This window comes from Macaca fascicularis, chromosome 4, assembly GCF_037993035.2.
Source record: "Macaca fascicularis isolate 582-1 chromosome 4, T2T-MFA8v1.1".
In the NCBI taxonomy this organism is placed as follows: domain Eukaryota; kingdom Metazoa; phylum Chordata; class Mammalia; order Primates; family Cercopithecidae; genus Macaca; species Macaca fascicularis.
In genome coordinates this window covers 9,830,370-9,849,671 of record NC_088378.1, presented here as the reverse complement: position 1 = coordinate 9,849,671, position 19,302 = coordinate 9,830,370, and the positions used below count along the sequence as shown (strand labels likewise).

At 43.0% G+C, this 19,302-nt stretch overlaps 1 protein-coding gene across 5 annotated transcripts in view; it reads right to left on the bottom strand.

Annotated features, from left to right (window-relative positions):
- The window catches only part of AGPAT4 (1-acylglycerol-3-phosphate O-acyltransferase 4), a 145,946-nt gene extending 135,450 nt beyond the window's left edge, over positions 1-10,496 (bottom strand). For 3 of the 5 annotated variants that reach the window (XR_012433293.1, XM_045391717.3, XM_074036786.1), the window contains exon 1: positions 9,688-9,811. The gene's annotated coding sequence lies outside the window, so the exon portion shown is untranslated. Of the gene's footprint in view, positions 1-9,450; positions 9,595-9,687; positions 9,812-10,272 lie in introns of those variants that run through there. The other 2 variants (XM_065543179.2, XM_065543178.2) reach the window with 2 other exon arrangements.
- Between the last annotated feature and the right edge of the window lie 8,806 nt (positions 10,497-19,302).

The window sequence follows — 19,302 nt, the reverse complement described above, 5'->3', positions numbered from 1 at the left end:
GTGACCTTTTTTCCCCCGTATTTACTATCTCAGGGCGGCGTCAAAGACACCGTCCATACAACAAGTTACCAAACCCTGCGGGCTTTCAGACCTGTGCCTTGTCTGCGCCTCCCCTCCCAGAGCTGCAGGACCCTCAGCCTCTCTCTGCTCCCTGCTGCGCCAGCCCACCTCGTTCCTCTGTTGTCCAGCCTCCCACCCTGTCCCGCCTCGAGCACCGGCCCACTCTGGTCTCTGGCACTCCCTGAGAAGCGTGCACACTGGGACCAATACTCCCCGCTTCCAGACCTAACGTGAGGGCTGTTCTTCTCTAGGAAGTATTTCAGGAAGCCCAGACTGGGCAGGGGTGGCGAGGCGTTCCCCTGGTGTGCCCGCGTATCCCCGCCCTGCGAGTCTTATCCATTGTGTGGGAACCCCTCACTGAGGTTTCTGTCTCGCCCTCTGGGCAGCAGGCTCCTCAAAGGCACTCGCAGGGTCGGCTTCCTGCGTGTATTCCCATGGGCTGAATATAGGGGTTCCCTAAGAAACACTGAAAGGAGATTCTGGAGTTGGGGGGGGGAGCTGGAATAACTGGCCCCACTTCTGTCGACCTTTGAGAGCCTGAAAGCGAGAAGGCAGAAGGGAGATGGGAAGACAAAAGGGAGGGACACAGCAGTTATGGAACCCTTAGGGTCCCCCAGGACTAGTTATGGGACCCCCTAGAGTCCCCCAGGGCTGGGGAGCTGAAGCCTAACTTCAGGCAGGGCAGGGTGCTGGTCCTGGGAAGGAAGTAAAGGTGGCCCCTCCTGTAAGTGAGAAGCACCAGGGATGGAAAGGGAAAGGCTTGAAATACCAGCAACTGTGGGGATGGATGCTAGGAGGCAAGTTAATACTAGTGAGAACTGGGTGGTGGATTAGTACTCACTGCTGGACTGGGTGCTGGATCAGTACCCACTGCTGGACTGGGTGCTGGATCACTACCCACTGCTGGACTGCAGTGGCGTAGCACTCACTGTGATGGTCAAGGAAACAGCAATGAAATCCCCAGGTGGGAGCAGGTTTGTGAGTACCTCTCTGGATTCTTCTTGAGATATGGTAATCTGTTCACTCCAGGAAGGTTTGGGAAAGGAGGCTCCCTAAACTGGTGGGTGGAGAGGGGAATGAGGAGGGCCTGTCTGCACAGATCTGGGTGTGGAAGGGGTCCTGTCAGATCATCCAGCCTCGCCCAGTTCCTCGCTGCACCGGGCTGCCGTGGTGCCAGCATGACCCCCACACAGACTTATCAGGGCGGAAAGCACTAAATATTTGAATACATTACGGCCATGTGTCTACTTTTAAGTTGGTTTATGATTATTTTTCAATTCCCATGTAAAGTATTTCTTCATTTAAATTAATGAATTGCCACTTTTGTTGGGACCCTATTAGTCCTCAGAAATGGGTTTGCTTTGATTGGACCAACCGGAATTCTGAGTGTACCTGACAGGGCTGGGAATTCCCCCTCAAGCAGTGGGTCTCAGTTGTGGGCAAGTTTGTTCCTCTAGGGGATTTTTGGCTCTCACAAGTAGGAGTGGGATGACTCCCCCTGGCATGTAACAGTTAGAGGCCAGGAATGCGGCTAAGCATCCCATTCTGCACAGGTCGGCCTCTTCCACAACAAAGGATTACTGGGCCCAAAATCTCAACATGGAGATTGAGAAACACCTCGCCCTCAAGGAATGTCACCCTTGAGGCCCTGGCCAGGAGGCCAGCGATGAGGCAACCCTGATCACCTGACTTCTTGTGCCCATCTATTCTCTAGGCCACAACACACATTCAGTGCTGGGTACTCTGCTCTGTGCTACAAACGGTGCGATTACACCTCCATGCCATCAATGAGCATCAGTGCAGTTATGAAGAGAGGACTGTAATCATTGTCATGGAATGTAATCATCTAGAAAAAGTGACTGTTTTATGAAGGATGAATGGGGTGATGGGAGAACGTCAGGAAAGCAGAGGCTGGAGGCAGATGCTAGAAATGGACTCACAGGCATAGAAATGGTTCCTATGCAGGCTACCCACACAAGAGGCCGAAGAATCTGCTCACCATCCGCCTTGCAACCTGCCCTTCCCCCAACAGAAAAGAGACAAGAAAAGAAATGAGCCCGATGACTTACTCCTGGGAGGCAGGACACAGTCTGAGATGATTGCATTGATTGTCTGCTGATGGCTGCAGTATCCTGGGAAGAAGATGTGCTTGCATGGACAGATAAGTTCTTTAAAATTTCATCCATCTCGGTTAACCTCTACCACAGAAGACTGACAGCTCACGAGGAGCCCATGGAGATGGGCAAGAGACCAGATTTCACTCTAGGATCAATTCACGTCTCCCATTCTCATTTCAGAGTTCATCTAAGATAAGCACTCGCAGGATCTTTGCAGATAATAATCTTCCTTCAAACTCAGTGGTGGATTTGTGGAAAGTCCACTGAAGAACAGAAAGCCTCTGACTCCATCCACCCACCGCCTTGGGAACTCTGAGAGCAGCCACCACAGGTATCCTCGGGAGTAGCTGCTCAGTCAAGTTCAATCCTTGGTTAAACACTGGTTTTAAGAAGAGTTCATCTTTAATTAAATGTATGTACTGCATTGTCACTCAGATGGTTTTAATCACAAGGCCCTCTCCCTTCTCCCACCATCTCTGACTAAACCACGATAAAACCAACACTCCCTGAAAACTATAGTCGTATAAAGTACTGCTGTTAGTTTTCCTCCAAGTTCTAAAATACTACCTTTTCTTGCAGTAATTTTGCTGCTCTTAACAACTAGGATGAAAGGCATGCAAAGGTCTACACAGTAGAGATTTGTTCATTATTTGAAAAATATTAGCTGGGGGCCGGGCACAGTGGCTCACACCTGTAATCCTAGCACTTTGGGAGGTCGAGCTGGGCAGATTGCTTGCGGTCAGGAGTTCGAGACCAGACTGGCCAACATGGAGAAACCCCGTCTCTACTAAAAATACAAAAAAAAAAAAAAAATAGCCAGGTGTGGTGGCACACCCCTATAGTCCTAGCTACTCAGGAAGCTGAGGCAGGCGTGAATCCAGGAGGCAGAGGTTGCAGTGACCTGAGACTGCGCCATTGCACTCCCGCCTGGGCAACAAGAACAAAACTCTGTCTCAAAAAAAAAAAAAAAAGAAAGAAAAGAAAAGAAAAATATTAGCTGGACATGGTAGTACACACCTGTAGTCCCAGCTACATGGGAAACTGAAGCAGGAGGATTGCTTGAGCCCCGGAATTCAAGGCCAGCTTGAGCAACAAAATGAGACTGGCCTCTTAAAAGAAAGACCAGTCTCACTTTTAACATTTTAAACAAAACTAAAAAATAAACTTACTACACATCTGTTACGTGCCAGGGTCTGCACTGGGCATGGGAGATAGACTGTGCAATATGCCGTGGCAAGGTATGAATGTGCAGGGGAAAGCAGAGCCCACATGATCTGAGTTCACATCTCAGCTCTGCTCCTTCTTATGATCTAGCTGAGTTGCTTAATCTCCCTCATCTTTACTTTCTCTCTCTGTAAAATGGAGCATGATGAATGTTTTCACATGCTAGTTTTGTTATGAGGCTAAAATGAGTTAATAAATGTGAAGTCCATGTACTGGCACATAGGAGGCCCTCAGTCAAGGCAGGCTGTTATCATTCTTGCACATCCTGTAGGTCAGCCAGTCACCTCAGTGTCTCTAATGACCTCTGCAGGTTACCTGGCATATCCTAGACTGAGGTATCATCTCCCACAGGAATGTTTTATTCTTCTATAAAAAAACACAATGGGGGTCAGGCGCGGTGGCTCACGCCTGTAATCCCAGCACTTTGGGAGGCCGAGGTGGGCGGGTCACGAGGTCAGGAGATCGAGACCATCCTGGCTAACACAGTGAAACCCCATCTCTACTAAAAATACAAAAAATTAGCCGGGTGTGGTGGCGGCGCCTGCAGTCCCAGCTACTCGGGAGACTGAGGCAGGAGAATGGAGTGAACCCGGGAGGCGGAGCTTGCAGTGAGCTGAGATCTGGCCACTGCACTCCAGCCTGGGCAACAGAGCAAGACTCCGTCTCAAAAAACAAACAAACAAACAAACAAACAAACAAAAACACAATGGGATACATGTGCAGAATGTGCAGGTTTGTTACATAGGTATGCGTGTGCCGTGGTGGTTTGCTGCACCTACTGACCCATCCTCTAAGTTCCCTCCCCTCACCCTACCCTCCAACAGACCCTGGTGTGTGTTGGTCCCCTCCTTACAGGAATTTTAGTGTCTGGCTTCAAAGTACCATAAAGTTCAAAATGCACCTCTCATCTTGGAGGATCCTACACAGAAATGACCATGAAGCAGTTCTGATGTTTAACCTGAGCAGAGATGCCTGTGCCAACCAGAGTTATTGGGAACAGCATCATGCTGATATCATCTGAGTTTAAAATAACCAAGAAAAAGAAGAACTCACTAAATGTTTTCTCCCAAGGTCAGCCAAGCAGAGGGGTGTGGTTTTCCAGAGGAACTTTGTCATGTTGCCCATAGAATTTCCAGGCTGACGGTGGAACTTAAGTGGGGGGAAACAATTCTAGTAAGAAGAGTTTCATAAGAAAGTGCTGCAACGAGGTCTCAACGCTCTTTGTGTTGGGTCTCTAGAGCCTCTGCTAGTTTCTGGATGCACTGCTGTTACGATATAAGACTGAAAGGTGTAGGGGGTTGAAACCCACTTGTTTTTATCAGAGCAAGACACAGACTTGCAGTGTGTTATGAGAAATCAGCTCCAAAGGACATGAGGATATTCAGTAAACTAATGGGTATGTAATTTGACACAGGTAGTTTTTCTTTTTTAAAATGCTATACTTTGAGTCGATGTGGGGGCAGCTATTGTCACCTGGAAATCTATGAGTAATTCACTACGAAAGGGAATCTTGAGAGATTCTCTCTCTCAGCTTCTTTCAGAAAGAGAATACACAAGCCTTCTCTTCCTCTGTGTCTCCTGTATTAGAAATTCCACTCTTCCCATTTAGTTAACTAACAAATGTTTACCATCCTTACGCTCAACCAGCGTGGAAGATACAAAAAATATACAAAATGGACAAGTCAACAGCTAACCACTTGATCCCTCCCTGCCCAGCACAGTTTATGCTGTGTGTGAACGATTTATAAAACTGTTCAATGAAAGAAGCATCCTGTTTCATTAGCCAATAAATGCTTCTATTAGAATACCCCAGGGCAGGCACAGTGGCTCACGCCTGTAGTCCCAGCTGCTGGAGGAGGGGGGCTGAGGCAGGAGGACTGCTTGAGCTTAAGAGTTAGAGGTTGCAGTGAGCCAGGATGGCGCCACTGCACTCCAGCCTGGGTGACAGAGCGAGACCCTGCCCACCCCCCAAAAATGTCATACCCCCATGGTTTAGGGGGCTGTTTCCACATTGTCTTCCTGATAGATCCTAAGCTTCTTTAAGGAAGAACCAGTTTCCCATTTATTGCTATGTCTATAATATATAGTGCCTGAGACATGATAGTCAACACTATTTGTTGAATAAATGAAGGGATGGATGGGTGGATGGAGGACAGATGGATGTATAATGTATGTGTGAATGGATGAAGGAACAGTGACTGAAAGGTAGGACGTACGATCAAGGGAAGAAGTAGAGCAAATTAGATTGGAGAAACAAGTTAAGACAAATAATGAAACCGACGGGAAATCTTTGTGAAGCGAGAGAGCCAAGGAAAAGAAGACAGGTTAGATGGATTGTTCCATGATAATGTTAACAAAAAATTATACTCCTTTTAAGGTATTTCCTCTTATTCAGTCATTAGAAGAAAATGGATATCAGCCAGTCGTGGGGTTTCCCTTGGAAACCCTTTAGACATTTGAAAATTATAACTATTTAAACTGCTTCTTGTTTTGCTCACAGTTGCATCTGTGGGACCTGACACATATTAAACACATAATAAACATCTGTTGAAAGAAAGAGTTCATGCTTTAAGCTTCCTCTTTTCTACAGCCAGGCAGCAATTGCAGACCGAAGCCCATGCATGAAGCCAGATTTCAGAGTTCCAGCGCTTCTTTTCCAAACTGATTCACACACAAAGAATAATGAATTTGAGTTGCCCAAGCTCTAGGAAATGTTACATGATTATTATGATTGTATTTCAAAATATGAGTGATGAAAGGCGTTTCTCCAAAGATTTAGATGTCAAACACCTTTCAGAAATGTGAATGTGGGCCAGGCGTGGTAGCTCACGCCTGTAATCCCAGCACTCTGGGAGGCCAAGGTGGGTGGATCAACTGAGGTCAGGAGTTTAGACCAGCCTGGCCAATATAGTGAAATTCTATCTCTACTAAAAATACAATAAAATAAAAAATAAATCAGCTGGGCGTGGTACCACATGCCTGTGATCCCAGCTACTCGGGAGGCTGAGGCAGGAGAATCGCTTGAACCCAGGAGGGGGAGGTTGTGGTGAGCCAAGATCACGCCATTGCACTCCAGCCTGGGCGACAGAGCAAGACTTCATCTTAAAAAACAAAGAAATGTGAATGCAGCTTTGTCCCATAACCATTGGACCTCCTTTCCAGAATAAGGGAGACTGCACAACATGTGTGAGATTTACCAAACCCTCATTTGAGTATCCAATAATTTAAAACAACGGCAACAGCAGTTATTATGAAGATGACATTCTGGGTAAGTTCCTGGTTCCCTCTTCCCCAGTTTCGTATCTGTTTACAGTCTAGTGTAAGTCTGGCCATTTGTTGTTAAGATGAAGCTAAAAAATATTGGATTAGGAAGAATTTTGCCTTCTGTTCAGTCTTTCTTCTAATAGTCTTTTTCTGATTAAGAAAAACTCGTCCCCAAATCTACATCTACTTACGCTTTCAACCAGCACAGAGTATACCTGCTCTACTTCTACACTAAAGACTGACCTCTCCCTTCTTGGAGTTAAGAACCCTGAACCATGATCCATTTCTTACCACCCATCTTTGCTATCTAGGACATCCTCTCCTTCTTCCCTTGAACCATCTGCCTCCTCTCCTATAAAGCTTCGGCAGCAGGATCAGGACTCTCCCACTAGTGTTCTTCTCATACTAACTGCATCTCCTTGACTGGCTGTTGCTTTCCCCTTCCTTCCAGCTGTGTGCTCATCTCTTCGCCACCGCTGTTTGGTGGATTTTAAACTTGAGAGCACAGACAACAACTGCTGCCTTCTTCACCAATTCCACAGCAGAGCCTCGCAGACAGTGAAATCCCAATACAGTGACGACTCACTCACCCTCTGGGTGTCACCTCTGTCGGCCTCTTCCATGGGACCCCTACATTTACTTTCTACTCATAGCTCCACTTAGCTTCCCCAGGCCAAAGCTGCTAACTGTTTGAACCTCTACTCAGCGTCTGAATATCAGAAAGTGTTTTGTTTGTGCATTGGGTTTGGGTTTTTTGTTGTTTCTGTTTTGGCTATGCTTCCGAGGAAGTCTTGCTCTTTTTCCTTCGAATTCTATTCCATTAGGCTTTTTTGCTGTGAAATTGCTGAGTCTGGAAACTCAAGAGAACCGACATGGGAGACTTTGACTTACATGCTGTCAATCTGCTTTGGAAGGTCATGTGGCAAATCTGCCCTTGAGGACCATTTTCAGGCAGGAAAAACAGTAATTTAAGCCTGGCTGCTTTTCAGAATTCTTTGCAAACATCAAACACTCACAATCCAACCGTTTCTCTGTGTACTAACATGTGCTTTTCAAAATGAGTGTCATATTCTTTTTAGTAATACTTTTCTATGTTTTATGCCCTTTAAATAGTTCTCGTCTTTAACTCTATGTAGCTCTAGTTTGTTTTCTGCCATATGCTATTTTGCCCCATTTTCAGGTAACTTTTCTACCTGAATTACTTAGGACCTCTGGATTTACAGCAGATTTTATAAGACATAGATGATAGCATATTTAGATAAGGATCACAGCAAACAGAACCTCATTGAAACCACCCGTTCTTCCTGCTTCCACATGGCAGGGTTGCTCGAGGTTTATAAGTAATGATTTTGGCTTTAGCAGCCGGAAGGTATGATGAGGGCTAAGTGACCTTCACACATGTTTATCCTAAATTATAGATAATTTTAAGAGTCAAGAATGGGATTACTACTTATCTGTTTTATAAAGGCTAATTATTTGGGATGCCCGTCAGAAGAATGGTATCCCTTATCAAACACTTCCTTAGACGTACTGAATAAAAGCATCAGTTTAGCCGGTACCTGTTAAGAGGCCTATTGGGACTACGTCTTTCTAAGAGATGTGTTATTTGATTCTAATTATAATTAACTTTGCTTATTACTAAGTAGATAATAATTTTCTCATTTCATATTTTTTCTCAATATCAATTTTTCTCCCCAGAGAGAACATTCAGAAGATGTAGTCCTTTTAACGTAGAACTCTGCCTGTTCTCCTTGCCTGCCTCCCATGTCCCTAAACACACACACACACACACACACACACACACACACACAAACACACACAAACACACATCTCCCTTCTCTCAAGATACTTTTTTTCCAACTGAGAGTGGTTGACTAATCACAGATGAGTTAATCCTTCCACAGTTTTGAAAAAGTCTAGCAACCCTCACCTTGAAGAGCGTGAATAGCGTGGCTAATCCATCTGAGAACAATGCACGATAATGAAAAACGGAGAATCCTGTCGGGCAGTTAATTTGTTACTCATACTTGTTGAACTTAAGATTTGGAGCTAAAGAAGTGCAGACGAGAGCAAAGACCCATCTTTTAAATATTTAGGCTTTTAGGCAAACCTGGGCAGGCAATATCACATTTATCAGTGCGAATTCTCCAACGCTCTCTAAAACTTTATTTCAATGATCTCACCTCCTGTAAGGAATTAATTCCCCCTTAGCTTTACCACAGGATCAATATCATATCTTGAGAAGTGTTTAGGTTTTCTAAAAAAAGACCAGACACTGAAGACTTACATAAACATCAAAGCATTCCTTTTTTAATTCCTCGATATGATGGAGAAATTCATAGGCCGAAAATTAGGTAAATAGAGAGGTAATTACCAATGCCTGTTTCCTTGACAACTCCCCTCCCCCACCCCTCCTGTGATAGGGAAAAACCAAAATGAAAGTGAGGAGGGGTAGCCACAAGCCAGGCTGGATTTTAGCAAAGCAAAGCAAGAAGCAGAGCAGAAAGCTGCAAATGAGACACGAAATACAAATAAATCAATGTATATCAGGGCTGCATATTGTGTAGTATTTTTGTGGTTGCCATAGAAACGTCAGCGACGGAAGAACATGTTGCATGACACAGAAGAGAGCAATATGTAATAGGAACATTCCCCCCACCACCACCCCGCGCCCGGCTTCGTCTATGGCAGAGAAAATGCTTTAGCCCCGGGAGGGGGCTGGGTGGGTGGGTAAATGAAGCCAGGAACAGCAGCTTGAAATCACAGCCCAGAAAGGGACGCTCACCCGGCCCAGCACAAAGCGAGGCTCCTTTTGTACCAGCAGAGCCTCTCTTTGCCTCCCTCCAGGCGCCCCCTGCACCTTTCCCCCGCTCGCCTTGCACTCCCCCTCCCCCGAAGCCTACCCCTTCCAGAGGTCCTAAGGAAATCCAGCCCAGGAGAGAAAACATGATAGGAAGAGGAATGCAAACATCAGCCACACCCAGCGGGAAAGGTGCCTGCGAACCGCACCAGGAGCACCTACCTCCTTCCTGGCAGCCTTTGGCACATGGACTTAGAAACCAGAAGCTGAGACGGAGCCGGCTGGGTTCAGAAATTGCCACTAGTTTATAAGAGCTGTAAGTCAGCCAACACTGGAAAGAAAAAGCGAGACTCCACCCATGGGGTGGACCCTTCAGGAAGAAAAAAAAAAAAAAAGTGGTCCTCAGCTGACGTCTCTCCCCACCCATGTCACTTCCTTTTAAAGCTACAAGTTAGCAGTTGCCGAGAGGGAAGAGCGAGCTGGTGTAATATGAGTCACTCCCTTCCCCTTCCAATTAGTGTAAGGCAGTGCTTCAGTTGGCCTCACGTTTGAAATCGCTTTTGAAATCTGGCTCGGGAAGCTGCCAGGATTAAAAAAAAAAAAAAAACAAAGCCCCCTAGAAGTGGCCTTGCTTTCTCTCCCCTTTCTCCCAAATCCTGTTGCATCCCTGCGCCCTAACGGCTCCTCCGACCTCAACCCAGACTCTAGCTCCATCTGTGTTGCAACCTGGAAATTGTCCTCAGTTGGCTCATTTTTAATTCAGCAAGCATTGGATCAATATGCCCACCCTCAAAACTCTCCCCTCACCTCTCCTCGCTCCGCCGTGCTGGAAGGAGATTGCGTTGCACTCAGAAGAGTCTAAAACCATCTTGAACAAAATAAGCCTCAGCACTCAAGAGATTGAGATGTTAAGAACTGGGATGAAAGAAGCTTGGAGGTCGATTGATGGATTTTCTGCTTTCAAACCCTGGCACCATGGTTGATTACCACTGCACAGGTGTGCACAGCCATGCACACACACACCGTCGCATGCTCACATGCACGTGGCATTTACGCAGGTGTATTACAGAGGGTCTGGGCAGCTCTTTATGGTAAAATAGTGTCGTCACAGTTTTAAAAAGGGTGGGCTGTTTGAGAGTCCAGAAATGCTAGGTTCTAGAAAATTATTTCAATTTCAAAACACTGAAGGTGTATTCCTTTCAAATGTCCAGTATTACAGCCATTGTCAAAATAATATTTAACTATTTACTTGGCTCCTGGGTTAACCCTGTTCTTTAGATGTTTACAATCTATAAAGGAAAAATACATGTGCTCACAAATAGCTCGAGCACATTGCAGAATTACTAAGAGCTATGCAAGTGTCAAAACCAGTGTGTCATGAAGACAGAAGAGAAAGTGCTTTTTTGATTGCAATGGGGGAAAACATTGATCATTCAGGAAACAGGGTTTGGAGTGGGTCCTAGGGGAGGTGGCATTTTTCTTGTCTGTGATGAGAGAAGGAGAGTGAAGCAGAACCGGGTGGAAGAGAAAGGACATGTGAGGCAAAAAAAAAAAAAAAAAAAAAGGATCAGAACAGAAACCCACTTGTGGCAATAACTTGTTTTAATATCCATGTGAAAATAAATTTGACCACAGAGTAATGCTTATAAAAGATGTTTATAAAAAGTTCCTTGTAGTCATCATCTCTCATAACTTTCCAAACTACGTTTTACCACCCATGTGCTTCTAGGTTTAGTGGAAACTTGAGTTTTTCAAAGGATTTTTTCAAGTACAGTTACACTGTTTTTGACGGTTGACTTCTGAATGGTAATTTATTTCAAAACCTACAAATTGCATAAATTCCTGCTAATATTATAAGCACAGTCAGTGATTTCAGTGGAAACGATAGGAAATTTAAAATCTGGACAATTGTAACTTTTATCCTGATCTGAGTACTTTAATATCCTCATTCCATTATTACAATTATTATTATGCTTATTATCACTAACACTTTGCCTATCTAGACAGTGTTACTCAGCCTCAATTATCTCAGATACAGCTGAGAAACATGGGAGAAAAAATTTACTATTTCTAAAAATTTAGCATAGAAATACAAATTTCATGGATTAAATCCTATGCTTTGTTTTTTTTGTTTGTTTGTTTTTTGTTTTTTTGGAGACAGAGTCTTGCTCTGTTGCCCAGGCTGGAGTGCAATGATGTGATCTCAGCTCACTGCAACCTCCACCTCTTGTGTTCAAGCAATTCTCGTGACACAACCTCCCAAGTAGCTGGGATTACAGGCATGCACCAGCACACCCAGCTAATTTTTTGTATTTTTAGTTGAGACGAGGTTTCACCATGTTGGCCAGGCTGGTCTCTAACTCCTGACCTCAGGAGATCCGCTTCTGCCTCCCAAAGTGCTGTGATTACAGGCGGGAGCCACCACGCCCAGCCCTATGCACACTATTGAGTGCCATTTAGAGTCTATCCTTATATACCCTTATTTAGCTATTTCTATCTATACAAGGAATCGTGAATATTTCCAGGTCACAACCTAACAACTCAGTTCAATGAATGTTTATTGAGCACCTATGCTAGTTGCTGAAGATACAAAAACACAGATAAGACATGGACATTGCCCCAAAGTGCTCAAAGTCTTAGAAGGGAAAGCGAAATGTAAACAATTAAGACCCAGTGGAGGCAACGATTGACATTTGTACAAGGTTCAGAGGTGATTCGAGGATGGGAAAAGGAGAGGGAGGATACATCTACATAGTTTCTTAGGTAACAGTGGACTCTAAAAGGGGTGGGGGTGGACAGTATACTCATCAGTGAGATGGTAAGAAATAAATACTGGCAGTTGGAGAGAGAAGAAATAAATTGAGAAGGAGTTACAAATCATAAACTGGTAACTTAAAAAAGATACGTAAATGGTCAATAAACAAAGAGGCAACCTTACATTAAAAATAGAAGTCACAAAGTAAGGATGTTATTTCTTTGCCTAGTCACTTGTACAACACTCAAAAAGCTAGAACGTGCAGTGGAGAGAATGCAATGCCATGGGTTCTTCTGCTGGTGATGTCAAATTGATAAAATCTCTGGAATTCAATTAAACAAGATTTTTCATGAGCCTTAAAATGTTCATACCCCTTAATCCAATAATTCGACTCAGAATAATTTATACCAAGGTCATAAGCAGAGATAAATTCAAAGATTTGGGAACATGTATATTCATCAGAGCCATTTATAATAGTAAAGTCTGGAAACCATCTGAGTGTTTGAAGTAGCAGGTTAGCTATGGAAATGATGTAATATTCATATGATGAAACACCCTACAAAAATTTAAAATTCTATTTTTGAAAGACCTAGGGAAATTCATGGTATCCTAAGTGTAAAGGGAACTAAGCTATATATAAATTATGTTCCCCTTTTCTGGATTCTATAAGTATATATTACAGTGTGTGTAGTGGGTTGAATAAATGTCCCCCACAAATTCATGTTCACCCAGAACCTCACAATATGAATTTATTTGAAAACAGAATCTTTGCAGATGTTAATTAGCTGAGATGAAGTCATTCTGGATTAGGATGGGCTATAGATAATACCTGGTGTCCTTATAAAAAGAGGAGAGGATAGAGAAAGACACACACATAGAATAAGACCATGTGATGGCAGAGGCAGAGACGGGAATGATGTGTCTACAAGCCAAAGATTGCTGGCAAACACCAGAAACCAGGAGAGACACATGGAACAGACTCCCTGAGAGCCTCCAGAAGGACCCAACCCTGCTGATGCCTTAATTTTAGACTCCTGGCCTCCTGAACTGTAAAAGAACAAATTTCTGTTGTTTTAAGTCACACAGTTTGTGGTAATTTGTGACGGCAGCTCTGGGAAACTTAATGCAGTGTGTCAAAAGATCATGAAACTGTTAATAATCATTACTTCTGGAGAGTGAGATTGAGGATGATTTTTATCTGCTTTTTTATATGTGATTGCACTTTGGAGAACTTTCTACGATGGATGAACATGTGTGACTTTTACAGTAATAAGATTAGGACTCAAAACCAAATAACCCAGCATTTCTGAAACTGTTTCTGCAGTTTAGGACAGACATAAAAAATAATCAGTGATGCTTATGACACGTTGAGTCCTGAGGAGTAACATATTCTCAAAGCCTACTGAGAGGCAGAATTCTGCATATCTCAGAAACTTCTTTAAACCTAAGTTTTGGTATTTAAAATGATGGATATCACTTGTCTGAAATGTGAACTTACACACTATGTATAACTGTTGTGCTAGATAGTGGAGTCACTAATGGCATTGTTTCAAATTGCCCATTCTGTTAGCACAATGTTATTACACATTAACAATATTTTTGCTTTATTTCCATTTGCCTTGTTTTGTGAACATTGATACAATATCCACACAAACCTATATACTGAGTTTAAAAATGTTCTCAAGTTATAAAATATACAGATATAGATTTGCAACTATGACTACCTCATTATGTGCTACATTGGAAATTGTGGCTGCTTAGAGGAGACAAAGGAAAATTGTAAATGCTAAAGTTAATTTGATATTTGGGATCTATAATCTTATATTTAATAGTTATATATGTCAATTAAAAATCCAATCAAGTTTTTAAAATGTCATATGTTTTTATGACCAACAAACTCTTAAGGCTCTCTTATTATTCTTACAATCACTTCAAGTACAATCAAAGACGTGTAACATTAATATGATTGGGGAAAGTGCAGAGGAACTAAGAAAAATTTCCTCCTTTACCAACAATGGTTATGACCTAAGTTATTCCCATAAGATGGATGCATTTACAGAACCTTCTGTTCTATTGATTAGATCTCAATGAATCTTAACACTGAATTTTATGCTAAAAATTGTTCTTGATATTTACTTAGCTTTTTACTCTTATAGACATCTTCAGGTCAATTCAGCCTGGCTGAGATGACCCCAAAAACTACCCTGTCCTGAATGCAGGCAATGAGCGACTTGAAATCATACCATGCAGAAGCAAATCTACCACAACAGAAGGAACTGAATTCAAATCAATTAATGCATAATTGATTGGCAGCAAATTGAAAAGGATACCAGTTTCACGATCCGATTTTAAAAGACAAGGTAATAAGATGCCAATACTGAAACCTAGCACTGGTATTCTTCATAGCCAAGTGACAAGAGAGCACATTAGTTCAAGCGGTATTTAACTTGGGATGATTCTTCCTGTCATTGCATGGTATGTGATTTTTTAAGAACAATTTTCATAAGCATGCATTACTTTTACAAACAGAAAAGTAAAGCTATATTTGTACCAGCCTGGGCAACATGGCAAAACTCTGTCTTTACAAAAAACACAAAAATTAGCCAACCATGGTGGTACATGCCTATAGTCCCAGCTACTTGGGGGACTGAGGCAGGAGGATCATCTGAGTCCTGGAGGTCGAGGCTGCAGTGAGCTGGGTTCATGCCACTGCACTGCAGCCTAGGTGACAAAGGAAGACCCTGTTTCAAAAAAAAGAAAAAGCTGTATTTGTTTTCTAAAATAAATATTTATGGTTACCCATTGTTGCCATGATGCTTTTCTTTATTTGGTAGCTGTTATAGCTTACAGCATGATGGCACCTTGGAGGGTGGCCTAATTGGAGTGTGATCCTGAGCCAGCAGCATCAGTATCACCTGGAAGTTTGTTGGAAATGCAGAGTCTCGGGCCCCACCCCAGGCCTGGTGAATCACATACTGCATTTTAACAACATCCGCAGAAGATTCACTAAAAGTTTGAGAAGTACTTGTGTCAATCCAAATCCCTCGTTTAACAGAGGATGGATCAGAGCCAGGGAGGCTGGGCTTGCTTGACCAGGGTGACACAAGTACCAGGAAGCAGCGCTGAAGCAGACTCAGTGTTTAATGATTCTCACCTCGGAATTCTTTCTACTGTACTTCCTGGGATTTCAGACCCAAAGGCAAGGCTAAAACAAAAGTCTATCAACATGAAAGATTAAAAAGAGAATTTCTACTTAAACTCATGATCATTCTACGAAGTGTCATTAAAAGTCCATCTGTAGTACATGCATTTTGAGTTTATACAGAGAGAGTCCGTTTTACCCCCCCCAAAATAGCACTGAAATTAGGCAACTATCAGACAAAAGTTGGCAGAAGTTAAAGGAGATCTTTTCTCCATGATCGCTCATTTTATCTTGGTTTAAAGCCAAAGCTATGTCTAGTTCAATGAAACTTAGCTTCAAGATTGATTTGCAAGAGAGGCAGCCGAAAAGAAAAGGATCCCAGCTGGCCTCCGTGTCTCTGCTCTTACCCCCTCCAGTCTGCTTTTCACCCACAGCCTTTGCAAAAGTGAGTTTTGCAAAACAAAAATGAGAACATGCTGCTCTCCTCTCTGAATTCGGGTACCCTGAGAGTCCCCTGTATTCTTTTAATAAATTCTAGCATTAAGCTAGCTTTGTCACTTGCAAAAAGAGTCCTAATTCTTAAGCTTTTGGAGACTCGCCTTCCTTATACACAAAATTCATGGGTCTAGTTGTGATGTTCAAATGAGACAGAACATCTGGTGTGAAGCACCAGAAATAATGTAGAACCTCAAAAACTGACCATTCTTTCCTCCTCCCTCCACCCCATCTGTTAATATACAGATAACTTTCAGATCTAGATTTCCAGTTGGCATGTTTTTCCTAAACCTCAGACAGTTATCCAATAACCTGGTAAATAGCTTCATTTATCTGTCCTAAAGGAAGCTCAAATTGAGCAAGTCCAAAAACAAATTTTTTGGTCCCAATTTGGCCAGTTCTCTGGAGTCTAATTTCCCAATTTTCTAGTTCCACACTTGGGTGCAACTGATGACTCTGAAGTTATCTTCTATTCTTCCCTATTCCTCTTGCTTCTCTTCCCCCCACCAACCCTTAAAGCATCCTATTAATTCTCTTCCCTCACAACCCCCAAAGCATCCTGTTAATTCTCTTCTCCAAGATATTTCTCCACAGTCCTCTCCTCTCCTCACCACTGCTCCTGGGTTAGTATGGGGCCCTTCTACTCTTGAATGACTTCAAAGAAACCTCTTCTACTTTTCATTTCAGCAAAAAAGTCAAATTCCTTAGAGTGACATGCAAGATGTTTCATGATCCAGCTCTCTCTCTCTCTCTCTAGTTTTATCTCTTATCTCTTTCCATACTGTCTGAGTCTGTTTTCTACTGCTATAACCGGTTACTACAGACTGGATCATTTATAAAGAACAGGTGTTTACTTGGCTGACAGTTCTAGAGATTGAGAAATCCAAGAGCATGGCATTGCATCTGGGAGAGTAAACCCGTGGCAGATGGCATCACATTGTGAGGAAGCATGCACGAGAGACAGAGAGAAAATGAGGACCAAACTTATCCTTTTATCAGTATCCCACTCCCGTGATAGCAAACCCACTCCCCGTAAAACAGCATTAATCCATTTGTGAGACCATAGCTCTCATGACCTAATCACTTCTTCAAGGTCTCACCTTCTAGTTCTGTTACGTTGCCAGTTAAATGTCAACATGAATTTTGTGGGAACATTCAAATCACAGCACATACTTTTCCAAGGACCACCCTTACCTCAGCCCTCATCAGCTGGCTAACCTCCCATAGCCTTTAAGACTAGCTTACCATCCCCTCCAGGAAGCCATCAGCCCAGCTCCTGTCAAAGACAGGGTTGCCTTGTATTAATCTCTTTTAATGCATTTCACACAATGGAATTTAATTGATTTTTATGTTTATTCCCTACTAGTTTGTGAGGGCAAGATACTTGTTTTCAAAGATCTGGAACAATAGAGTCCAATAAATGCTAATTGAATGAGTGAACATTATCACTTGAGTCTTTTTTTTTTTTGAGACAGGGCCTCTCTCTGTTGCCCAGGCTAGAGTGCAGTGGCACAATCACGGCTCACTGCCGCCTTAATTTCCTCGGCTCAAGCAATTGTCCCTCCTCAGCCTCCTGAGTAGGTGGGACTACAAATATGAGCCAACATACCTGGCTAATTTTTAAATTTTGTTTTGTAGAGATGAAGTATCACCATGTTGTCCAGTCATGTCTCGAACTCCTGGGCTGCAGTGATCCTGCTGCCTTGGCCTCCCAAAAGGCTGGGATTATAGGTGTGAGCCACTGCACCCAGCTGTGTCACCTTTTACCAGGGGCAGTTGGGACATTCTGTTTCCACTCCTATAACTCCAATGAGTTTCTCTTAGACATCACTTTTATTCTTGGTTTTTATATATTATACATACATTTAAGAAAAAGTTTTAAGTCTCCATAAAATCAACTTTCTCCTTTTTCTTTATCACATTCTTTTTTAGTCTTTCTCTATATGCATGCATACTTTATTTAGCTATAACCATAGTGGATATATAAAACTGTTACCATATTTTTACCTAGCACAACCTAAACACATTTACTTATCAGAATTGTCCTAATTATCTTCTTGATATTTTTCAAGTATTCTACCTACTTAGCATGTAGTATTTTTCTTAATTGCCCTCCTGTGGGATATTGTACATGGCCAGTCTTCACCTACTGTGGCTCATTCTTCAGTGGCACTTGCTTCTATGTAATGGGCACTAAGAACTTTGTGTCAGATATATTTTTTTTCTATTTTATAAATGAGGACCTGAAGCTTAGCTTTGTTTTGTCACTTCCTCCAGGTTAGCTAGTAAATATCAGAGGCTGGATTTCAAGTCCAGTGTGCCTAACTCAGAAGATCATATACTTTACCTCTATAGTATACCACCACGACAACACACACACTTTTCTTCTTTTGGCTACATTTCTAAGATGAAGTCCCAGAAGAAGAGGGTTTTGTGACCAATTACATGCACTACTGAATGTACCAATACTCGTCACCACTTTGCTAATGCCTGAAAAAGTTTTGAAAATTTTACAATTTTGATTAATACCAATTTTAATTTTTGTACCTTACATGTGAAGCTTAAGGACTTTCTAAGTGTTAGCTTTATCTATCTTATTTCCTTCCTTCCTTCCCTCCCTCCCTCCATTCCTTCCTTCCTTCCTTCCCTCCCTCCCTCCCTCCATTCCTTCCTTCCTTCCTTTTCTTTCTTTCCTTCTTTCTTTCTTTCTTTTTCTTCTTTCTTGGAGACGGAGTCTTGCTCTGTCACCCAGGCTGGAGTGCAGTGGTGTGATCTCGGCTCACTGCAACCTCCACCTCCTAGCTTCAAGCAATTCTCCTGCCTCAATCTCCCAAGTAGCTGGGATTACAGGTGCTCGCCACCACATCCGGCTAATTTTTGTATTTTGAGTAGAGATGGGGTTTCACCATGTTGGCCAGGCTGGTCGTGAACTCCTGACCTCAAGTGATCCACCCACCTTGGCCTCCCAAAGTGCTGGGATGACAGACATGAGCCACAGCACCCAGCCACCAGCAAACATTCGAAAAGATGGTCAGCGTCACTTGAGCACATCCATCAGAAATGTTCAAATACAAAAGATGAAATACACCTGCTGTTGGCAGGAATGTGAAGCAACAGGAGTTTTCACACTGCTGGAGCAAAGTAAAGCAATGCAACTTGTATGGGAAAGACATGGAACAGGTTCTCCTAAAGTGAAGATAGGCATACCTGTGACCTGGCACTTCCACATTTAAGAACACACCATTAAAAACAGCACTGGACCGGGCATTATGGCTGACGCCTGTCATCCCAGCACTTTAGGAGGCCAAAGCGGGCAGATCACTTGAGGTCAAGAGTACAAGACCAGCCTGGTCAACATGGCAAAAACCCATCTCTACTAAAAATACAAAAAAATTAGCTGGGTATCGTGGCACACACCTGTAATCCCAGCCACATGGGAGGCTGA